The following is a 17,045-nucleotide window of genomic DNA, read 5'->3' as shown; positions in this document are numbered from 1 at the left end:
CTCCAGATAATAACTTTGGTATTTTATGAATCTCAAAAGATCCCAGTGCTTCATGAGGAACAGGAGCTACTTCTTAATGTGGAAGAAGTCAGTGATACTCAGGAAACGATGGATGAACTGGAGCTAGTGAAAGATGAGTCCAAAACCAAGGATTCAACAACACTGGCAAGCACGGAAACGGAAAGGCTCAGGCTGACTGAGAAACTCGTCAAAAGTCCTGAAGAAATAAAATCTCTAACTGAGGAAAGAGATAACCTTAAAATGGTAAAAGAAGCTCTTCAAGTTGAACAGGAACAGCTGAAAGAAGACTTTAGAGAAGCTTTGGCTAAAGTAAGTTTCATCCTTTCCTCCTATTTAAGTGTTTTATAAGAATCAAGTCTTTGGGAAAGGGGGCATTTGTGTTATAGTTATGTTACTACCAATTTTGTTTAAATGTCTCTTAATTATGAAGTGATTGGAAACAAAGCAACTAAAAATTGCTCATAAATGCTAAGAAACTATTGAAACTGAGAGAAAATGTTTCAGAGAAGACAGCTATTTTCTTAAATATTCAAAATTTTTTAGAAAAAGCAAGGCTAAATTATAGGAAAGGATAAAGCGAACAAAGCTATTTTCAACCCTTCTTTAAATCTATTCCTCCACATCTCGTAAAGCGCTACCTTCTTCCTCAAGGCTTCAGTCAGAAGTCTGGCTGTCATCCCTACTAGTGTCCGTTCCTCCTTGCTCACTCTCTAATCCAAGACCAAACCTTGTTGATTTTAAGGTGTGTTTGTGTGAAATCCTCTTTCCTCTCCACATGGCCAACACCCGAATCTGAGCCACTATTCTTTCTTTCCCTGGCTTTCTGCAATCTCCTCCTAACTGGTTCCCCACATTCATTCTTATTCTTCTCTAATTCATTCCCCATTCGGAACCCAAGTGATCTTTTCTTCTTAAAGCCGTTTAATAGCTTATTGTTACTCTTGAAACGAAGACCAGAATCCCTCATATGGCCTGTGAGGCCCTGGATCACAGACCTGGCTGGTCTCTGGCCTTATTTCAGCTCCCTCTCCTCCTGCTCAGATTCCTGCAACTCCAGTCTACTGCTCTTCCTCATCTCATGGCTTTCACATGTTCTGGTCTCCCTACGTGCAGTATTTCCATACCCTCCTTTGCCTAACCATGGCTCTCATCCTTCAGATCTCAGCTGAAGATTTCCATCCCCTAGGAAGTCCTTCCTCACCACTCACAGTGGGTTAGGTTTGTTCTTAATACCCTGGGAGAACCCAGCACATCTGTTTGGTAAGATTTGGCATAATGTCTTTCTCCCTAAAGTATAAGTCTCAAAAAAGCAGAGATCGTATAAGTCTCATTTACTATTTTATCTCCAGCCTCTAGTAGGGTACTGATAACACAGTGAGCCCTCAATAAATAAATGTTAAATATCTGAATGATGGAAGAGTAGAAAGATTGCTCTATAAATGAGCCATTGAATCCTGACTTAATTGTTTTAGAAAATATCCTGATTTCTTTTCCTCTAAAATAAAATAAAGTATCTTTGGATATCAATTGTGTTGTGATTCTCTTAAGATCCAAGAGGCTCAAGACAAACAAGAAGAGTCCTGCAATATGAAAGAAGAAGACAATGAGACTAAGAAAATAGTGAGTGAGATGGAGCAATTGAAGGAGCAACTCCAAGCCCGAGAGTCAGCACTACTAAGAACAGAGGTGGAAAAGCTCAGGTGGTCTGAGAGACTTCAGGACAGTCGCGATGACATGAACTCTGTAGCCAAGGAGAGAGATGACCAACAGAGGCTGCAAGAAGTTATTCTGTCAGAAAGTGACCAACTCAAAGGAAACAGAGAAATAATGGCTAAAGTAAGTCTCACCCTTTTCCCCATGTGTGTGGTTTTTAAATAGTTTGGGAGCAAATATTTTCCTAAAAACTAAACCTTTGGAAAAAGGAGTTAAAATGTCGTGGTTATAGTGTTTCTATACATTTCTTACAATTTCCTTTAATAATAAAGCACCTAGAAAGTGAAGAGGAACTTGGATTTGCTCGTGGTCACCTGAAAGAACAGGAGGAAACTATTGCTAAGCTGAGAGAGAATCTTTCAGAGAGAGGAACCGAACTGTCGACCTCTCAAAAGGAATTAGAAACAAACAATGAAGAATTACAGAAAAAGGTAAATTGGGGGTGAAGGAACAGTGGGAGAAAACCTGAGGAAGGTACCTAACTGAATTGCACAGGTTACTGTGTACATTCTCAATTGTTGTGGAAAGCATCCTGGGTTTTTTCCTTTAAAAAAAAAATATATATATATGCATACAGAGGCCAGCCTGGTGGTTCAGCGGTTATGTTCTGTGGCATGTGTCCCACATATAAAGTAGAGGAAGATGGGCATGGATGTTAGCTCAGGGCCAGTGTTCCTCAGCAAAAAGAGGAGGATTGGTGGCAGATGTTAGCTCAGGGCTAATCTACCCCCCCAAAAAAATATATATATTATATACACACAGACACACACACACACACACACACATAAACACACATGTTTTATGTATGTGTGTATTTTGGCTACTTAACTTATTTTATCATTATTTTAAGATCCAAGAGTTTCATGAGGAACAGGAACAGTTTATTAGCATCGAAGAAAACAGTGAGACTCAGGAAAAAATGAGTGAACTGGAACAATTAAAGGAGCAACTCAAAGCTGAAGAGTTGTCCCTACGAAGTATAGAAGGCGAGAGGCTTGAGTTGACTGAGAGACTTCAGGAAAGTCAAGAAGAAATAAAAGTTATAATGAAGGAAAGGGATGAACTGAAAAGGGTACAAGAGGCCCTTCAAATGGAGAGAGACCAACTCAAAGAAAACATTAAAGAAATTGTAGCTGAAGTAAGTTTCCTTCTTCTAACGTTTTTTGGATATAAAAATGGGGTTAAGGTGCTGACAAAGATGTTCACTATTAAGTTTTACTAATTTTCTTCTGATGATAAAGGGACAAAAAATGAAAGAGGAACTGAAAATTACTTATGTTCTTCTGAAGGAGTACCAAGAAACCATTAGTACAAGGAATGTTTCAGAGAAGACAGATCAAGGAGCAAATATTCAGAGAGATTTAGAAAATTCAGATGCTGAATTACAGGAAAAGGTAGGTCTTGTTTTGTTAAGTTGGGGAATGATGTCTGATTGTAGTGTACCTCAGATCCCTGTGGAAGAAAACAGTACATACAGTGGACTAAAATGTAAAAGTGATTACCTTTTTTTTTTTTTTTAAAGATTGGCACCTGAGCTAACATCTATTGTCAATCTTCTTTCCTTTTTTTTTCCCTCCTCCTTCTCCCCAAAGCCCCCCAGTACACCGTTGTATATTCTAGTTGTAGTAGGTCCTTCTGGTTGTGCTCTGTGGGACGCCACCTCAGCATGGCTTGGTGAGTGGTGCCATGTCTGGGCCCAGGATCCGAACTGCTGCAACCCTGGGCTGCCAAAGCAGAGCATGCAAACTTACCCACTCAGCCATGGGGGCGGCCTCAAAAGTGATTACCTTAATGTAGTAACAATTGTCTTTTTCCTAAAGATCTCTGCCTGTGTCCTAACTTGTTTTATGATTTTCTCAGATTCAAGAACTTCAGGAAGAAGAATATCAGCTTCTTAAGATGAAAGTTGTCAGTGAGATTCAGGAAAAAATGTGTGAAATGGAATACTTGAAGAAGCAATCTGAGGCTCAAAAGTCAACTCTGGAAAATATAGAAATGGAGAACGTAAGGTTAACTCAGAGACTCCAAGAAAACCTTGAAGAAATGAGATGTGTTACAAAAGAAAGAGATGACCTTAGGAGTGTGGAGGAGACCCTCAAAGTAGAGAGAGACCAGCTCAAGGAAAACCTCAGAGAGACCATAACCAGAGTGAGTTACCATCTTTCCCCATATAGTAAATAGGACATTTTGTCCTACAAGAGCCGTGGGCAGTAGGGTTGGTGGGAGTGTAAAATTGGTCCAACGTTGGGGAAAGCTGGAGGGGGCACATTTGGTAATATCTTCCAAATATTTCTGTGAGTTTATTCGTTGACCCAAAAAGTACAGTTGTAGCTATTTATCCTGCACACATTAGCACAATTGTCAAGGATATTTGTAGAAGGATAGTCATGGCAGCAAGTTGCAATAACAAAATAAAGCTAACAAAAAAATAGGAAAAATTCTAACTGTGCATTAGTAGCAACCTAATTAAATAGTGCAGCACATTTGGACCGTAGAATCCGGGAACAGATAGAGGGTGCGGTGCAGCACGGCACTGATCTGGCAGCATCCTGTTGGGGACAAGGGTGAGTTGTGGAGTGGTGTATTTAGCATGTATTGACTCCTAAAAGTAACTTAGAGGATAAGGACTGGGAGGAGTAGGGAGGGAGGGTAATCTTCTTACCCTGTAGCTTTCTACATACTGTTTGAATTGTATTACTCTGAATGTACTGTTTTTCTGTCTCTAAAATAAAGGACCTGGAAAAACAAGAAGAACTCAAAATTGCTCACATGCATCTGAAAGAACACCAAGAAACTATTGATAAACTCAGAGAAGTTGTTTCAGAGAAGACAGATGAAATATTAAATATGCAAATACATTTAGAAAACACAAATACTGCCTTAAAAGCACAGGTATTTTTTTAAAGTTGTTATCTGAGTAGCTGAGAGTTTGAATCAGGTCTTTTGTGTAAAGAAACAAGATATGAGTTAGCCTAAAATTGGAGACAAGTAAAGATTTGCCTATTAATTTAGAAACTATTATTTAGCTTTTTATCAAATCTATCTATATCATAATTTATTGTATGCTTATCTCAAGATCCAAGAACTTCAGGAGAAAGAACATCAACTTCTTAAGGCAAAAAATGATCTCAAGGAAAATATGCATCAAACAGAGCAATTGAAGAAGCAATTAGAGGCCCAGAATTCAACTCTGGAAACTATAGAAACAGAGAAGTTCAAATTGACTCAGAAACATCTTGAGAACCTTGAAGAAATAAAACTTGTTGCTAAGGAAAGAGATGGCCTCAGAAGAGTGGAGGAAACCCTCAGAACGGAGCGAGAGCAGCTCAGGGAAAGCCTGCAAGAGACGGAAGCTACAGTAAGCGATACTCCTTCCCTCCCTTGTGAGGAAGCGTGGGCTTTGCTGACAGCAGTGAGCCCTGCTTTCACATGATGGTGCTGCTGGTGTGAGTGAACTGATAGAAACTTTTAGGCACGTAACTTGGTATTGTTCTTGAAAATTGTAAATTCTGTAAGCAATATTTTCTTCATAGACTTTATCCTACATGTATACTTAATCAATTGTTAAGATAAAGAAATATATATATATACATACACATATATACACCACAGTGTTGTTCATTGTAGCAATTTGTAATAAAAAATGGGATACAATCTGAATGTCCATCAGAAGGAAACTGGGTAAACAAGAGCAATATGTCAGAATACTATGCAACACCTAATAAAAGAATGGAATAGATTTGACCGTCCTAATATGGAAAGCCCAGAATGACTCTTAGGAGGAAAAGCAAGCTGTAGAATAGTGCACATATAACATGTTTGCCTCTGGAAAGTGGAAGCAGGCTGTGGGAGGTGGGGACAGGGAGGAAAAGCTTATCACTTTCTAACAACAAAAATACAGAGTAAGAAGTAATAGTTTTATTATTTTTACTAAGAAAATATGTTATTTTCATTAAAAAAATACTAACATTTTAACATTAAGATATGTCACTGTTCTCAAAATTTCTCTAATGATGAAGAATCTGGAAAAACAAGAGGAACTAAGAATTGCTCACATGCATCTGAAGGAGCACCAGGAAATTATTGATAAACTCAGAGGGATTGTTTCTGAGAAGACAGATGAAATATCAAATATGCAGATGGATTTAGAAAATTCAAACACTAAATTACAAGAAAAGGTATGGGGGGAGGGGAGGGTTATTTGATTGGCTGTCTGACTTATTTGTGCCTATAATCCTCTGGGGATATGAAATAGTTTAGCCACATTGGAAGACACGTTGGCAGTGTTTACTGACACTGAACATGTACATGCCTGTGGCCCAGCGATTATAGGTATGTACCTGAGAGAAAAGAACGCATACTTCCACATAAAGATATGTACAAGAATGTTCATAGCAGCTCTAATCATAATAGTGGAAAACTGAAAACAACTCAGATGCCTTTCACTGGGAGAATGGATTTACACCTTGTGGTTTATAAGTTCAAAAACAGGCAAAGTCACCTAAGATGACCAAGGTCATGATAGTGGTTGGCTGTAGTAAGGGGGCACACAGGAACTTTTTGGGGTGCTAGAAATGTTCTATATTTTAATCTGGGTTGTTATTACATAGATGTAAACATATGTCAAGAATAATTGAACTATACACTTAAGATTAGTGCACTTATGTGTATATGTACATGAGTGCATCTATATACATGTGTATATATGCACAAGTATATATATGTATCTATATGTACACTTGTGTGTATATGTACATATGTACACACTTGTGTGTATATTATATATACACTTACGTATATAATCTCAAAAGAAAATAAATTCTGTGTGGAATTATGCAGAATATTAATGAGTGACATTAGAAGCCTATTGTCTTAATCAATTTAGAAACTATTCTTTATACTTGTCTTAAAAACCATCTGTATCCTGACATGTTATTTTATGATTATCTTGATAAGATCCAAGAACTTAAGGCAAATGAACATCAGCTTTTTAAGTTAAAAGAAGATGTCAGTGAGACACAGAAAAAAATGTCCGAGATAGAGCGATTGAAGAAACAATTCAAGGCCCAAAGTTTAACTCTGGATAAAATAGAAACGGAAAACTTAAACTTGGCTCAGAAACTTCATGAAAATCTTGAAGAAATGAAATCTGTAATGAAAGAAAGAGATAATCTAAGAAAAGTGGAAGAGGCACTCAAACTGGAGAGAGACCAACTGAAGGCAAACCTACAAGAAACCATAGCTAGAGTGAGTTATACTCTTTCTTCCTGTCCAGCACACATATTTTTAATACAAGAAGCTTCCTTCTCTTTTAAATAAATGATACTGTTGGTGAAAAAGTAAATGTTAGAGCCTTTTAGGGAGACAGTTTGACAATATCTTATTAAAAATTTATCAGCATATACGTTTGTTACAGCAATTCCATTCCTAGGAATTTATCCAACCAATATATTCACACATTTGGGCAGAAATACAACAGCATTCACTGCAGCATTGTTTGTGGTAAACAAAAGCTAAAAGCAATCCAAGTGTCCGCCATAAGGCACTGGCTAAGTGGGGTTTGTCTGTATAAGGGAACACTAAGCATAAGAATGGGACACTTTTTCTGTGACGTTGATCTAGAAGGGTGTCCAAGGGGTCTGAAAGGAGAAGAGCAAGCAGCCAGTTCAACAAGGAGCAGGACTAGGATGGGCGAGGTGAGGGACAGGGTCTGTACTCTCTATCCTTCCATACTGTTCTGATTTGGGGGTGGTGTGTTGGTGGTTTTTAACTGTGAGAATGCATTTTTTTACTTTAACTAGTTCATCATTAAGAAAAGATAATGTGCCTTTATATTATCATATTTCTCAATTTCTTCTAATAATAAAGGATCTGGAAACACAACAAGAACTGAAAATTGCTCGTATGCATTTGAAAGAACACCAGGAAACTATTGATAAATTCAGAGAGAGAGTTTCAGAAAAGACAACCCAGATTTCAAATATTCAAAAGGATTTAAATAAGGCAAAAGATGAATTACAGGAAAAGGTATTGTTGTTTTATTCTTTTGGGAGTAGTTGTGTCCAAAATTATTTGTAGACTCAGCAAGGAGATAGAAATAGATATATAGACATAGATATGTGCTTGTATGTAACAAATAGACTATTTTCCGTCCTTGAAGGAGTTCTGTTTGCATTCTAACTTGTTTTATAATTATCTCAAGATCCGAGAACTTCAGAAAAAAGAGCTTCAACTTCTTAAAGTGAAAGAAGATGTCAGTAAAACTCATTAAAAAATGAATGAAACGGAAGGATTGAAGAAGCAGTTTGAGGCCCAAAATTTATCTATGCAAAATGTGGAAATGGATAACTTACACTTGACTAAGAAACTTTATGAAAGCCTTGAAGAAATAAGAATTGTAGCTAAGGAGAGAGATGAGCTAAGGAGCATAAAAGTCTCTCAAAAATGGAAAGAGACCAATTCAGAGAAACCTTAAGAGAAATGATAGCTAGAGCGAGTTCAGAATCTACCCCTATCTAGTAACTATTTATAAGAAACAAGCTTTTTTGAAAAGGGTAGCAATGTTTTTACTTTTTTTTTCCGGGAAATTTCTACAAACGGAGGATAATGGGAAAACTATTACTATAACTTTTCACACAAACAGGCAAGTACAGTTTTAAAAAAAGCTAAAATCTATTTCAGAAAATACCATTTTAATTCTTTATTTTTAAGAAAAAATTTGTTAAATAAGCAGACTATTTTCTTTAATGAAATTTTAAAAGAGTTTTTAAACCAAGAAATAGCATTATTCTCAATGGAGAAATAGTTGAAGGATTCGATTTACAAAAGATTAAATAGCCCATCTCTCTATCTCTACCTGATAGGGTTAGACGTGGGCTCTTGTTAGTGACATTAGAAGGGAAGAAGGCAAGATGAATACAAAAAAAGAAATTGAACTGAATCGTCTAAAAAGTAATGTAAACTTCAGATCAATAAGAAAGTTTATGAAATCTATAAAAATCTTTTTCATTCTCATATTTCAATAGTGAAGAAAGAATAAAGTGGAAAACAGTATCATTTGCAATCTCAATAGAAACATCAGACACTTGGGAATCATATTTATGTGGACCCTAACTAAATTTATAAAGAGATTTAATTCATTCAACCAATAATCATTGAACAATTAGTCTTCTGGGTACTGCAGTAAATAAGATAAACAAATGGGAGAAAATGTTTTGTTTTGTACTTGTAGTCAGAAATACAAAATGTAGGCAGGGTATGAATTTTCTGGTCCAAGGTGCTGGGAAGAATATATGAATGGAGCTTGGAGCACCATGGACAGTACAGACAGTCGTGCTAGCATGTTTAGTTGGCAATAATTATTCTAATGCAGAGATCTGGAAGAGTAGGAACCAGAGATAAATCTAAAACCTAATTTGCAGCTATGAACGTTACAGGAACAGATTCTGTCTCCAAAAAATATGTGGTTCTCCCACTTTTTTCCCCAATGAGTTGAGGTTACTCACTAAAAGACTTCATGATACTATTATTCATTTTCTGACCATTTTTTACATTTTTTTGTGTTACAAGTATAATATTTGATTCCATTATTGAAATAATGTACAATGTGTAATTGAAAAAGTAAATGATTAGACATTATATATGAATGGAGTTATAGCTGAAGCCTTGTTTATTTCTTTCCATCCAAGCAGGACCAACAGAACATCAAAGAGGTATTAAAATATGAAAAAATGTTGCTATGTGATGGAAAACAGCACCTTACAGAAAGCCTGAGAGAAAAGTGCTTTAGGATAAAAGTAAGTGCCCCTGTTCAAATTACAAATAAATATTGGGGCCCTTCCAAAGGCCTGTGGAGTCACAGGCACCTCTATGGAATGAATAGATAATGCTCAGTATTCTTCTAAACTTCATAATCTAGTACAGATATGTGTGTGCATACATGCATACATACACAAACAAAACAGTGGGGTTTGGGGCCGGCCCTGGGGCCAAGTGGTTAAGTTTGTGCTCCCGCTTCGGCAGCCCAGGGTTTCCCCAGTTCAGATCCTGGGCACAGACATGGCACCGCTTGTCAGGCCACGCTGAGGCAGCATCCCACATAGCAAAACCAGAGGCACTCACAACTAGAATATACAATTATGTACTGGGGAGGCTTTGGGGAGAAGAAGAAAAAAGATTGGCAACAGATGTTAGCTCAGGTGCCAATCTTTGAAAAAAAACAGTAGGGTTTATGACTTTGAGGCTTCACTGGAAAGGTGGTATTTCAGCAGATACCTGAAAGGAGTCAATGGTTGAGACATACAGGTATCTGGTGGAGAGCAGAACAGGCAGGGAGAACAGCAAGGACAGAGCTCCTGAAGCAGAAGCTGCCTAGTGGGCTCCAGCAACATCAACAAGGGGGAAAGCTAATGAGAAACGAGGTCAGAGTTAACAGGAGGAAGCAGGCTGTGGGGCTTTTAAAAGACTTTGGGTTTTATTCTGAACGAGATGTGGATCCACTGGAGAGTTTTGACCACAAGAGAGACATGGTCTGACTTACATTTTAAAGGGATAGCTCTGATTGTTGTGTTGAAAATTAAGTGATAGCAGGAAGACTATTTGAAAGACTAATTTCAGTAATCATGCGAAGATGGTGATGGCTTGGCCCAGAGAGGTAGTAGTGGAAGCAGTGAGAAGTGTGTGGATTCTGAACATGTAGTGAGGGTAAAGCCAACAGGATTTACTGTCACCCCTATTAGAACACAAGATCCCTAAAGACTTCTGTGTGTTGTTTATGGCTGCATCACTTAGCACAGTCCTGACAGAAGTCAGCCTTCAATATGTATTTATTAAAAGTACAAATGAATGACTAGACAGTGCTGCTCCAACCATAAGGTGATTCCTCCTAAGACCAAAGGCAAGAATCCCCTCTCCAACATCCCAGATTAATGAACATCTATCTAGGTTTTCCTTAAATTATTAAAAGGAGAGCTCATTATTGTCAGAAGCCCCTTACTCTATTGTTTAGCACCCTGAACTAAATATGTTAATACCCGATTGAATGTAAAGTGTTCTTCCACCTGTGCCCTGACCAGCTTGTCACCTGTCTGGTCTCTAGAAAGTTGAGCTGCTGGGCCTAGGCCTAATGGGTGTCTGCCATACACAAGGCACTAGACTGGGTGCTTTACCTCATGAGACAGAGTTTATTGTTCCATTTATAAACAAAGAAATTGAGGCCCAGGAGGAAGTTTAGTCATTGCCCAAGGTCACACAGCTGGTAAATTGGTAAAATTAGGATTTGAAACCAAGTCTAAAACTTGGGTATAGAAGCATTTCTACAAATGTAATTTTATTTCCTTTAATTTATAGTGTCTGTATGTATTTTATAGGTTATATTTAGATATTATCTAACATTTTACTTAATTCCCTAGAAAACTTTGTGGAAATTATTGTAGTCTTCATTTTGTAGTTGGGAGAATGGCTCAAGGATTTCCCCAGTCAGGAAGTGACAGGGCTAGAACCTGAACTCTAACTCTGATAAAAGGTGAGAAATCTCAGATTCTAGGCAGATAATAGAACGTAGGTCATGTGATTTGTTGTCACTCGTTTTGATGCTGGCTCAGTGAGCTGAGGAGTCAAAAGAAACATTTCTTGGACTCTCAAGGTCTGGCAGTAGTGCTCTTTTATTCAGGAAGTAGCATGGAGTAGCATGGGGACAGGACCTATGGGCAGTGAAGAGCTGCAAACATGGGTTGAGGGTAGGGCTAAATTTATAAGGCATAAGTATGTGAGTTGCTTCTTTACAAGACAAAGGAAAAATTAGGTAAAAAAAGTATCAGTGCAGGTGGAGTCTGGTTATCAGGTGGTCTTATAACTTTGGGTAAGAATCAGATTGAATGAGGTCAGGATGTCCCATGCTTCTGTGAGGATGATATAGATTGGTATGTAGGCCAGGAAGCCTTGGGCTTTTCTCCCTGAGGCATCCTTGATCCTCATCAGTTTTATCTGCTCACTCACACCACCTATTGTCAACAGAAGCTAGCATTCAGCCTTGAGCTACAATACATACTAGATTGAATTCATGCAAATTTCTCTTCCAACTTTGTAAATGTTCATTCAAATCATGGATGTTTGGAAGACTAAAAGAAAATGTATCAAAATGATAACAATGGTTGTTTCTGGTTTTCTTTGTTATAGCTGTTTTATAGAGGATTAGAATTGGCCACCCCAAGATATATCTCTTTGGCATGAAGATTATTTTGGGCTGGTTACTTTCAAAAACTGCAGACATGAGAGAAACTCTGAAAAGTAGAAGTTACCCTTTGTAAGAGACATTTCCATTTGTAAGGGAAATCTCCATCTGTAAAGATGTCTCCCTCTCTGTACCAGGAAGAAGGGGGATGACCTTACCTCTAGAAACTCTTATCAATGCGGAAGGCAAGGACTTAAATCTGCATAATAACCTTACTCTTGTTTACTGTACTTGTCTGGTAACCTCCCATACTGACTCCCCCTACCCACAACATCCTCCTTTGTCTTTAGCTGAAGATGATATTTAAGGTGAGAGCTTCCGCCATTTTGGTGAGTTGCTCAGTTTTCCTGGGTCTCTCCCATGTATACATGTTATAAAGCTTTGTTTAATTTTCTCCTGTTATTCTGTCTCATGTGAATTTAATTCGCTGTCCAGCCAGAAGGACCTAGAGCGTGTAGAGGAAATATCTTCCTCCCCTACAGTTTAAACTTCTTAAATTTCCACAATGATTATAATTATTTCTATAATCCAAAATCGACAATAACATTTTCTTTTTGTTTTTTATACACAAAAGTCTCAATTTATTTCTGCCCTATAGAAAGTGTTAAAGCATAAATTTTGTTACAATTCCAGAGCTAGGACTACTTATTGTTAAAGTAGAATGAATTATTAAATTGAATGAATTCTCACTGCCTTTAGGAGCTTCTGAAGAGATACACAGAGATGGATAGTCATTATGAGTGCTTAAATGGACTCTGCCTTGACTTGGAGAGGGAAATTGAAACCCAAAGAGAGCTTTCAATTAGAGTAAAAGCAAACCTCTCACTTCCACATCCACAAACCAGACAGATTCAGAAACTTCTCACTGTCAACCAGAGATGTTCCATGGAGTTCCACAGAGTCATGAAGAAACTCAAGGTACCACCTGTTTTAGTAATATCTTTGTAAATATTGCCATTAATTTCAGTTACAAACCAGTATATTTAAGTCCTGCTTTGGGAGTTGGTGTATTTGCTAATTAGTACATTTGCTACTGAATTAAAGATGGCATGGGTCTGAGAATAGCATGTGCAGGATCCTCAGTGCATCTAGGACCTGCTCATTCAACAAAACCTGAGCTCTGCCTTTGGCCTTAACAATGTGTCAGGGTGCTGGGGAGACAGAGATGAGCAACCGCTAAATCTCTCCTAGTCCAGTGGGTGAGGCAGACATTTGAACAGGTGAGAAGTGCAGTAGTGGACAATGTCCTGGAGAACAAGTTGAAGACAAGACTGGACTGGAAGCTGGGCTCAAGCAGTAAAGCTTAGAGTTCATTTTAGAGATGAGGAGGGGTCACTGGACAGTTATTTTAAGTGGTGGCAGTAATGTGATCGGGTTGCCATTGTAGAGACTTCACTACAGACAAAGAAGAAATGAGTCTGCAGGGGATGATAAGCCTGGTGGCAGAGAGAAGAGACAAGAGGCAGTTACAATTGTCCTGATGAGATGTGATGGGTGACAGTACTATGGGGGAAGGATTCATAGGGATGGAAAGGATGAAAGAAGTTAAAGAAATATTTGGCAGTTTACAATAGTAGGTCCATGTGCTTGACAGTGGAGGGAGGGGAGGGAAGTTCAGACTGAGCCCCAGGATTTGGGCTTAGCCGGGTTTGTGGATAGTGGTGCCATTAACTGATAGAAAGAAAAAACGAAAGGGAGAAGGCAGGTGAGGCAGGAGGAGAGATCTGGTGTTTAATTTGAGATGTTTTGAGATAGAAATACCTATAATGGAACATCCAGGAAGAGAAACCAAGTAGGCTTTTAGTTGTGAATCTGAGGTTTGTCAGGAGAAAAATCAGGACCACAGATAAAGATGTGGGATCCATCAGCATTTGGTGATAGATAGTACAACAGGTGTGAATGAGGCCACCCAGAAGCATAATAGAGTGAAGATAAAAGAGAACTCTGGAAAAGATCAGTTCTCAAGAGGCAGTAGCAGAAAAGAGAGCAACACATGAGTTTGAGGTTGGAAAAGTCAGAGAGATAAGAGAGAACTGAGCAAAAGTGCCATTGGTCAAGTCAGTGGAGGAGAGTGTGTCAAAGATGAAGTGGTCAAGAGTGGCAGATGCTTCAGACAGCCAGAACATGAATGAAGAGATCCCCTCAATTGTTGACAATAGAGCTTACTGGTGACCTTTGTCAGAGCAGTTTTAGTTGAGTGGTTAGGAAAGAGGCCAGATTGTAAATTGTTAAGGAATGGTGGAAGTTGAGGAAGTAGGAAGCGGTATCTTCCCTACCTAGGTAGATTGCCCCTCAGGCTCTAATAGTCTTCAAAAGCCTAACAATCAGATATCCAGAACTTATTCATGAGGTCCATAGAACCAGGGCATTCGAATTCTTGTCCCCTTTAAGCCACACTTGACAGGTAAGTCCTGAGGCAGGGCACACTCACGTTGGCCACCCAGCTGACATAGGCAGGAGAGGATGTTGAAATGAATCTCACTGGGAAAACTGCGTGATATAATTAACCAAAAGGAGGCAATAGAAAAAGGTGGGTTTATAGGGAAAGGCATCATGTTACATTGTAAACATATTGAATCTGAGGTAACTGTAGGACATCCCTGAGGTAGCTCCAGAAGGAAGTCAGAAATAAGAAACTAGAGGTCTGGAAGTCACTCTCCGAAGACGCTGAGAGTAGAAACTTGGGAATAGAGAGAGGTTCTTCCCTTCTTCCTCACTCCTCAGAGGATAGAGACAAACAAGACAAGCCGCCCCACCTCTTAGTCTTGAGAGTTTAGAACTTCCTCTAAACGTGATAAAAGTTTCATTTCCCAATTTGTTTCATGTTTTCCTGCAAGTATGTGTTAAGCTATGTTACAAAGATAAAGGAAGAACAACATGAATCCATCAGTAAACTTGAAATGGTTTTTATTGATGAAGTGGAAAAGCAAAATGAACTGCTAAGTAAAATGCAGCATCTTCAACAAGATGATGATGTACCATCCAGAGAATTAGGGGACCTCCAGTTGAGCCAGAAAATGGATCTACATATTGAGGTATGATTTATTTAAAATGGATTTAATTAGATTTTAAGTCTTTTTATCAAATAGAAAGGTACCTCTTCATGTGCTTAGAGTCATTTTCATTTATGAAATTAAAAACAGCTTGCAGAGGGGCCAGCCTGGTGGCGTAGCAAGTGGGTTCCTGTGCTCTGCTTTGGCAGCCTGGGGTTCGCTGATTCAGATCCTAGGCGTGGACCTGGCACTGCTCGTCAGGCCATGCTGTGGCAGTGTCCCACAGAGAAGAACCAGAAGGACCTAGAACTAGGATATACAACTATGTACTACTGGGGCTTTGGGGAGAAAAAAAATAGGTTGCAGGATGACAGCTGGCCAGATGTAAAGAGTGCCAAGTCATAGACTAGCCTCCTTTCAGAACTACACAGATATAGAAAAGTAGACTTAATATCAGCAAGTAGGATTTCTTGGAAGGCCAGAATAAGTTTCCAAATGCCTTCTAAAACTTCCTAGATCTGTGACTGGGAGTCACAGACATTTGTATTGTAGCAACCCCACATGGAGTGTCCTGCTCTCACCCAGCAGTGTGAGGCCCCTGCAGTTCCCAGTATGCATGCAAGGCCTGCTGTATGCACAGAAAAGCTGCATCCAGAAGCACTTCAGACACTGTCACAGATTCATAGTTTCGAACAGGTTTTAAAAATGCCAAAAGGCAGAATTTGTAGATGTGCCTCTGTTACATAGCCTATACTGCCAAAATTTTATTATTTAAATTAGAATTATATTTCTAATATAATGAGGATAAATTAGAATTATGTTTACTTCAAAATATTAGAAGTGAAAGTTCAGTAAGGTTATTTTCCCCTTTTTATGATATTTGTCTGATATTTAGATAAAAACTTTCCTAAGATTCAGGAGATTCAATGCTTATTTTTCACACAGGAAATTCTCAAAGATTTTTCGGAATGTGACTTCCACAGCATAAAGATGGAATTTCAACAAGTACTGAGTAATAGGAAAGAAATGACCCAGTTTTTGGAAGAGTGGTTGAATACTCATTTTGATATAGAAAAGCTTAAAAATGGCATCCAGAAAGAAAATGATAGGATTTGTGAAGTCAATATCTTTTATAATAAAAAGATAATTGTAAGTAGTACTTTTTTTGTGCTCATTCTTTTTTTTTGTTTGCTTTAACTTTTCTGCCTCATTCTTAAAAAGACTTAGAGCAACTTAATTTTAAGTATATTTTCTTTCATTTATTTGTATATGCTTCTTTATTTTTTTATTTGAAAAAGAGTGACTGTAAATGTGTTCTTCCTCTAACACATTTTGCTTCCTTAAGGTAATTAAATATATCAACTTGTAAAGAAGATAATAAAATGTTGCAGTATAACAATCCATTTCCACTGGTGAAACCTCAAATCTTGCCATTTTCCTCTGTCCTTTCTCGCTTCCGTAGGACCTGAGCCTTTTCCCCCAAGTATCCTCAAACAAGGTGAGATGCTAGCCTGTTTCAGGGCTGTGGGCAGCACCTGTGGTCAAGCCAAAGACAGCTCTAGTCCACTAATTAGTGAGGCCTTGTGCTTCTCACCTCGGTGCTGTTGCTATCATACGTGCTGATCCTTCAACTGTGAGGTTCAAACATGTGGTTTGTATCATTGTTCCCAAGGTGACCAGCCCTTGTGGACAGATTCATATGAACCAAGATTGCTTGAGATCAGTTTTATTAATTTGTTTTACTTTCCACTGATGAGAAGATTCATTCAGCTTTCTGAAGTAATCTCTACCTCATACACCTGGTAAAATTGTCATTAATCAGAAAGTTGCTTGTTATATAGGCAGTTGGAGCAAAGGGAGCTAGATTAATATTATAGCTCCTAAGATTGGTTTTATATTTCATTTGTTTGGGTAGTTCTTTCCTGACACTTTAATTTCATCTGGAAACTATACTTAAATCACATTGAAATGTAGATAACATTTTTAAAAAAGGTTTTCCTGTGGATAGTGAATCCCATTTGTCGAATACCCCAAGCTAGCAAAACAGTAAATGAGCTTTTAAAATAAAAAAAAATGGTCCACAATCA

The 17,045-nt window shown here is 38.2% G+C and overlaps 1 long non-coding RNA gene and 1 pseudogene across 1 annotated transcript in view; one reads left to right on the top strand and one right to left on the bottom strand.

Moving 5' to 3' along the window:
• The window catches only part of LOC139043288 (uncharacterized), a 54,897-nt gene that overhangs the window by 13,411 nt on the left and 24,441 nt on the right, over positions 1 to 17,045 (bottom strand). The window lies entirely within an intron of this gene.
• LOC123284164 (centromere-associated protein E-like) overlaps positions 1 to 17,045 on the top strand; it is an 84,463-nt pseudogene that overhangs the window by 49,702 nt on the left and 17,716 nt on the right.

This window comes from Equus asinus, unplaced genomic scaffold (assembly GCF_041296235.1).
Source record: "Equus asinus isolate D_3611 breed Donkey unplaced genomic scaffold, EquAss-T2T_v2 contig_197, whole genome shotgun sequence".
Lineage (NCBI taxonomy): Eukaryota > Metazoa > Chordata > Mammalia > Perissodactyla > Equidae > Equus > Equus asinus.
This window is presented reverse-complemented; position numbering and strand designations above follow the sequence as displayed.